Here is a 6547-nt window from a genome sequence, read left to right on the forward strand (position 1 = left end):
TGGTTTCACTGGTAAAAATAAATAATTGAAATGGGTATATATTTGTTTTTTGTTAAGTTGCCTAATAATTATGCACAGTAATAGTCACCTGCACACACAGATATCCCGCTAAAATAGCTAAAACTAAAAACAAACTAAAAACTACTTCCAAAAATATTCAGCTTTGATATTAATGAGTTTTTTGGGTTCATTGAGAACATGGTTGTTGTTCAATAATAAAATTAATCCTCAAAAATACAACTTGCCTAATAATTCTGCACTCCCTGTATAAATGAAGTAGCCGGCGCAGGCATGTGACTTCAGTGAGTTACGGCCGCCCGCCCTGCTCAGCCAGCTACAGGACATTTAGTAAGTAGTACAGATGGGGCTGGGGATCGGAACTTCTATTCAAGTTATTATTATAAAATGTTTAAGCTATAAAGCAGTGAGTGAGCGGCGGGGCCGGAGTACAGTGACCGCACCGGCCCCGCCGCATTTGCATGACATCGGCCCCTCCTCCCTCCCCTCTCCAGCTGATACATCGCAGTCCGCGAAGCTGCAGCATCGCAGACTGAGAGTAAAATGGCAGCATTCGCCCCATAAGACGCAGGGGCATTTCCCCCCCCCCTTTTGGGGGGGAAAAAGTGCGTCTTATGGGGCGAAAAATACGGTAACTGTCCTTTTCTTCGGCTTTTCATCCTCAGTCGAACGGACAGACGAAGCGCACTAATCAGAGTCTGGAGACTTACTTGAGATGTTTTGTCTCTTTGAACCAGGAGGAGTGGTCTTCGTTTTTGTCTTTGGCAGAGTTTGCCATAAATAATAGTAGACAGGAATCCACTGGGGAGTCAACATGTTTAGGAGCATATGGGTTTCACTAACAGTTTGTCACATTTTCTGGTTCAGATACTTCTGGTATCCCTGAGGAGGAACATTTTTTGTTATCATTGACATCTATATGGCGGAAAATTCAAGATAACTTGATGAATATGGGCAAGAAGTATAAACGTGTGGCTGACAGGAAACATATGAAAGATCCGGACTAGTGATGGACGAACATTGGCCGGGACGGTTCGCGAAAGCACATTCAAATGTTTGTGAACCCATAGACTTGATTGGCAGGCGAACCTGAAAAACCTTCAGGTCATATTTGCAGCCACCAAATAATTACTAAAAGTGCACAAATAGTCCCATAGACTTGATTGGCAGGCGAACCTGAAAAACCTTCAGGTCATATTTGCAGCCACCAAATAATTACTAAAAGTGCACAAATAGTCCCACAACATGGACAGTGACATACCAGATGTATTATTCGAATTTGCGATCTCCATTCATAATTTTTTCAATGCAAAATATCGACAATGTAATTTTCGCGTATGCATATGTGCAAAATAGGCGCGGCCTACTACAGCAACTGGTTTCCACCAGACCGAAGTTGGATGCGATCAGAAAAGATGGTTGGCAACAATTTATGCGACGTAGAGGAAGAACTTCTGATCACTGTAAGTAATTTGACATTAATGCAGTGTATTTGATTACATTTCACATGCATGTTAGAACAATCACTGTATATGCAGATCGAGTGTTTAAAAAAAGCGCCATCGCGAAAATCCTTAATGTTGCGATTTATTTTTTTCGCGGTACACACAACTTCACATTTTATAAGGTCTCATGAGATATTAGTGATTGGTGCACTAAGTATTGTTGTGAGAAATTGTGACATCACAGCAATTTTTTTGGGGGGCAGCTAGTAAATCACACCAGTAGAAATTATTGGTTCCAATAGCGTTTGGCACTCTATGTGCTTGCAGTATCGCAGCAGAACCGCACACAACTGCTGCAAAATACAATTGCACTATAATATACTTTCTATGAGTATATTATAAGTATATTACACCCCTCAGTAAGTCACACCTATCAATAGCACAACTATACCAGTCTATAACGGATCTCCTGGCACCCCGACCGGGTACCTCCGTCGATGTATGCTCCTAGTGCTTCCCGAGGACTCCAAGCACTCCACTTGACACCGTAAGCACTGCAGACCCCACGAACCGCCGAAGCTTGGTTGAGGTCTCACTGTCTCCTACCCACCCTGGACCTACGACAAGGCTCCTGTGGGTGAACCTCTCCTAAATCCAGAGAGCAGGAACAGTTCTTACAAGAGCTAGGAGTTATAGCCAGGGTATACAGCGTATAGCAATCCCCATACACATGAGACGAGGCTCTATGTTGAATGTAAAAGAGGAACTCTTTATTGAACACACAAGCATTGACTTATATACACATTTTACAACAAGGGTACCACCCCCGTGGACCTGGTTGGGAACTGAGGACATGACATAGCAGCCAATCCTTTACAGTTTAAACACAAAAACTAACCCTATTCAACAAACACAATGGCATTGTCTGACGCAATTAACAAACACAACATGCAAACAGGCATCTTCACCCCCTCCATAATGAATGAATAGGGACAGTGGAGACACATGTGATGGGATTATCTCCCGAGTGTATCATAGGGTGATCTACTCATCTAGGAGTCGGCTGCTATTATAATTAACTATCTTAATCCCATCACTAACACAATCAGTGGGAGTCTCAGTGCAGAGTTAACCCTTTTTGTGTTGCTGAATCCATACCATGCCTTTTTAATGGGCAATAGGAAATATGTGGCATATAAATTACACACATAAATCAGGGTTCATAGTTCCTTATGGGGTCTCCATAGTTCTCGGTCCATAGTCTGTAGGAAGGAGGCTGGCCCTCAGGCTTCTCCAGCAGCCCCAGTGATGGTTCAGTCTGTCACACAGTCCGTAAAAGGACTTTTGTGGCCTTATTAGCTAGCGTTTGTCCCTGCTCCACACAGCAATCTCTCCCTACACTGGCAAAAGACTGAATATAAAATGTCTGCCAGCTTGTTTTATTTTTAGAGCGTGGGGCTGTGTCCATGTGCTAAAACGTCTCAATTGGATGTCCTGTACCACCTGATGAATGTGTCATGGGTCAAAGTTCTTCACAATGTAAAAGAATATGGTGGGCACGAATATCGCCATATGTTCGCATGTTCAGCAAATCGCGAACGCGCAAAGTTTGCCGCAAAACGACCACCGGGCGAACCGCAAGGCCATCTCTAGTCTGAACCTAAGAGTGGGTGATTCTGTGTGGCTGTCCACAAGAAACATTAAGTTGAAGGTACCTTCTTGGAAATTGGGTCCAAGATTTATTGGTCCATATAAGATCACTGCCATTATTAATCCTGTAGCTTTTTGTTTGAACTCCCTCAGGCCCTGAAAATTCATAATGTGTTTCATAAATCTTTGTTGAAGAGATATGTTGAACCTTTGGAGCAGTCTTCCTTGCCACCCGCTCCTGTCATGGTGAACGGTAGTTTGGAATTTCATATCGCCAAGATAATTGACTCTCGAGTTCTCCATAGATCTCTTCAGTATCTTGTTCACTGGAAGGGTTATAGACCAGAGGAGAGGATGTGGGTACCAGCATGTGACATGAGTGCCAGTCGTTTGGTGAAAGCTTTTCACAGGTTTCACCCAGCTAAGGTTGGTCCTGGGTGTCCAGAGGTCACCCGTAGAAGGGGGGGGGGTACTGTCAAGGACGTTTCTGCGACAGGTGGCAGGAGATCGGTGAGACTGGCAACACGTGGTTTGATCTGACATGTTTTCCGCTTGGATCAAATTAAGTCTGTGTTGGACCTTTGGATAGATTGTGGTTCGATCTCAGCTGAGTTACTGGTGTTTCCTTTGAAGTTAAGTATTTCCTTTCCCTTTTGTATGGGTCCTGTGTGTTGCATTTCCCTATTGTTTGTATTAGTCCTAAAGGAGACTCCTGTTCATCCTTCGTTTTGGAGGAACAGGTAGTCTCGTTCCTGCTATTAGTACCAGGGTCCTATATGGCTTGATAGGACTCTAGGTATTCCTGCATATGAACTCACCTACCTTTGGGGTTTGTCATACTGGTAGTCAGTCATCATTTTGCTTAGGGTTTTTACTAGGTGGTGTCCATTTTCCTTCCCTAGTTCTCAGGCCTGATTCCCTGTTCCCTCATTCGCTCCTATGCTTTGTGTGGTGTTTCCCTCCCACACCGAAGCATGACAGGATTTCAGGCTATAATCCTTGTTTCCAGCTGGAGGAGACGTCTTCGAGCCAGATGGCGCCGTCGCTATTGGGTTCATCCGATCACTTCTGCCCAAATGAGAAGGGGTGCATTTGAAATTCTTTTTCCCGAACTGCGGAATTATCCTGACAAGTTTCTTAACTACCTATGGATGAGCGTCTCCAGTTTTGACGATCTGCTACAAAGGGTCTCTCATCGCATCAAAATACAGGACTCCATTTTCCGTTGAAGTATTTCACCTGCAGAACGGTTAATGCTTACCATAAGGTAATTATTCTTTTTTTTATTTTGCTAGTAACTGTTATTTTTGTATACTTTTTTAACGTAGCTTTTCCGGGTTCAAAGCTAAACCCAGACATTATTTCCCTAACGCATGGTACGAAAATTCTCTGTATTTCATACTGTACTCTACCTAGCGCAGCTCTTAATTGAGCAGGCCAAAGGCTTTGGAGGCTCTGCATAAGTATTGTTCAGTGTGACTTCACTGGCTCCTATGGTCCGGCTTTACCCCTATGTCAACTATTAGAGACGTTGACTTCACTGTGAGCAATGCTAGCCAGAAGCATACGCCTATCGTTCTCCATGGAGAGCCCATTCCATCACTGGATTTCCAAAAAATTTCCTTTGCCCTGTGAGAATGACCACAGAACAAAGGAAAGCATTTGAGCATTTAACGGTGGTATGGCCAGTTTAAGGTCCCAAACAAGGCAAAGCAAATTATATAGCTTGTATTGTTTTTTTGGCCTTTTTTAAAAATGTATATTTGCTCATTTTTATTTACACTCTTTTTTATTTTCTTCTGATAGATTTCTGGCAACAGAAGAGTGTTTGACGTCCCTCCATTATCAATTTAGTCTAGGAATATCCACAGTTTCCTTGATTGTTAAAGATACCTGCCATGCTTTGTGGGAGCAGTTGCATGCAGAGTTTATACCTCATCCAAGTAGACAACAGTGGATCGAAAGTTCAGAAAAATGTTGGGAGGTGTGCCAGTTTCCTAAATGTCTTGGGACAGTGGACGAGAAACATATACGTATTATCAAGCCCCAAGGCGCTGGTTCTGAGTACTTTAATTACAAAAAATATTTTTCCATTATATCACTGGTCATCGCTGATGCCTAGTACCGATTTGTGGCAATCGATGTTGGGGCTTTTGGCCGAACCAATGATTCAATGGTCTTCAAAAATTCTGACATGGGGTGAAGGGTATACAATAAACAATTTGATTTTCCACCTCCTCAACCTCTACCAGATACTGATGCTCCCCCCATGCCCTTCGTGTTGGTTGGTAACTAAGCGTTTCAGATGTGTGGCAATCTAATTAAACCTTCTTGCAGCCGCAGATTAAACTGGAGCAAACTCATATTTAAAGAGGAAAAGAAAACTAAAAACTAACTATATCAGTGGGCAGAGCGGCGCCCAGGGGTCCCCCTGCACTTACTAGTATGTCTGGGCGCCGCTCCGTTCGCCCGGTATAGGCTCCGGTGTGTGCAGCAACCTCTTTTGTACGGGGCGGAGTTTTTGTATTAGGGTTGCCCCTTGCTGCAGCGCTGGCCAATCGTAGCGCACAGCTCATAGCCTGGGACTCCGTGTACCAGGGTGGGCTCCCCATGATACAGCGAAGTCACGAACATGGAAAGCAACTCTGACACCAGCTTTTGCAAAAAACGAAATTTTACTAACACTTGATAATAAACACAACCACAAATGCTGAGAACACAAAATAAGTTTACATACACCCAGCCCAAAGACTGAGATCCCTATGTGTTGCACAGCACGGCGCCCCCTGATGCATGCCAGCAGAAATTTCTAAAACTAAAAACTGCCATTAATACCCTGGAACAGACACGAACAATTGGTTGGGTGCTTAGTATGGGCTGGCCTGCAGTGCAACACAGCAGTTCATAATCTTACCGTGCTCTATATTATTCCCCCTCCCATAACTAGTCCGGTAGCATGTGCCTGATTATTTCTCCTGAGTAAAACGCTGAACTGGATAGAGTTTGTGGGGTGTTTATCAGCTCTCAAATGTGCAATGTCCCTTTTAGTAATGGAGTCCTTGTAGTACAGTAGCAACACTTTAGACCTGACACAAAGCAGAGACCATAACTAACTACAGGCCTGGTCTAAGTCTCTAGGCGCCAAACTGCAGTGAGATGCGTGCACGATCTTACCCACCCGGGTCTGCTCTTTACCCACTGATGTCTTTGAACCGAACAACCAGTCTCTCCAGCAAACATGAGGTCCCGCAGAGTACGTTGTCAGCCTTCCTGGAAACAATCCTATTTTCCCTGGACAGGATCTGGGTCTTGAACAACGATCAGCTTCACTCAGCTACACGTTGTCTACTCACACAGAGCTCCTCAGCTCGCTCCTAAGATGGCTGCAGCTTCTTCTAGCAAGTTCTCAAACCACACCTCTCATGAATATGGAA

Source organism: Bufo bufo, chromosome 1 (assembly GCF_905171765.1).
Source record: "Bufo bufo chromosome 1, aBufBuf1.1, whole genome shotgun sequence".
Classification (NCBI taxonomy): domain Eukaryota; kingdom Metazoa; phylum Chordata; class Amphibia; order Anura; family Bufonidae; genus Bufo; species Bufo bufo.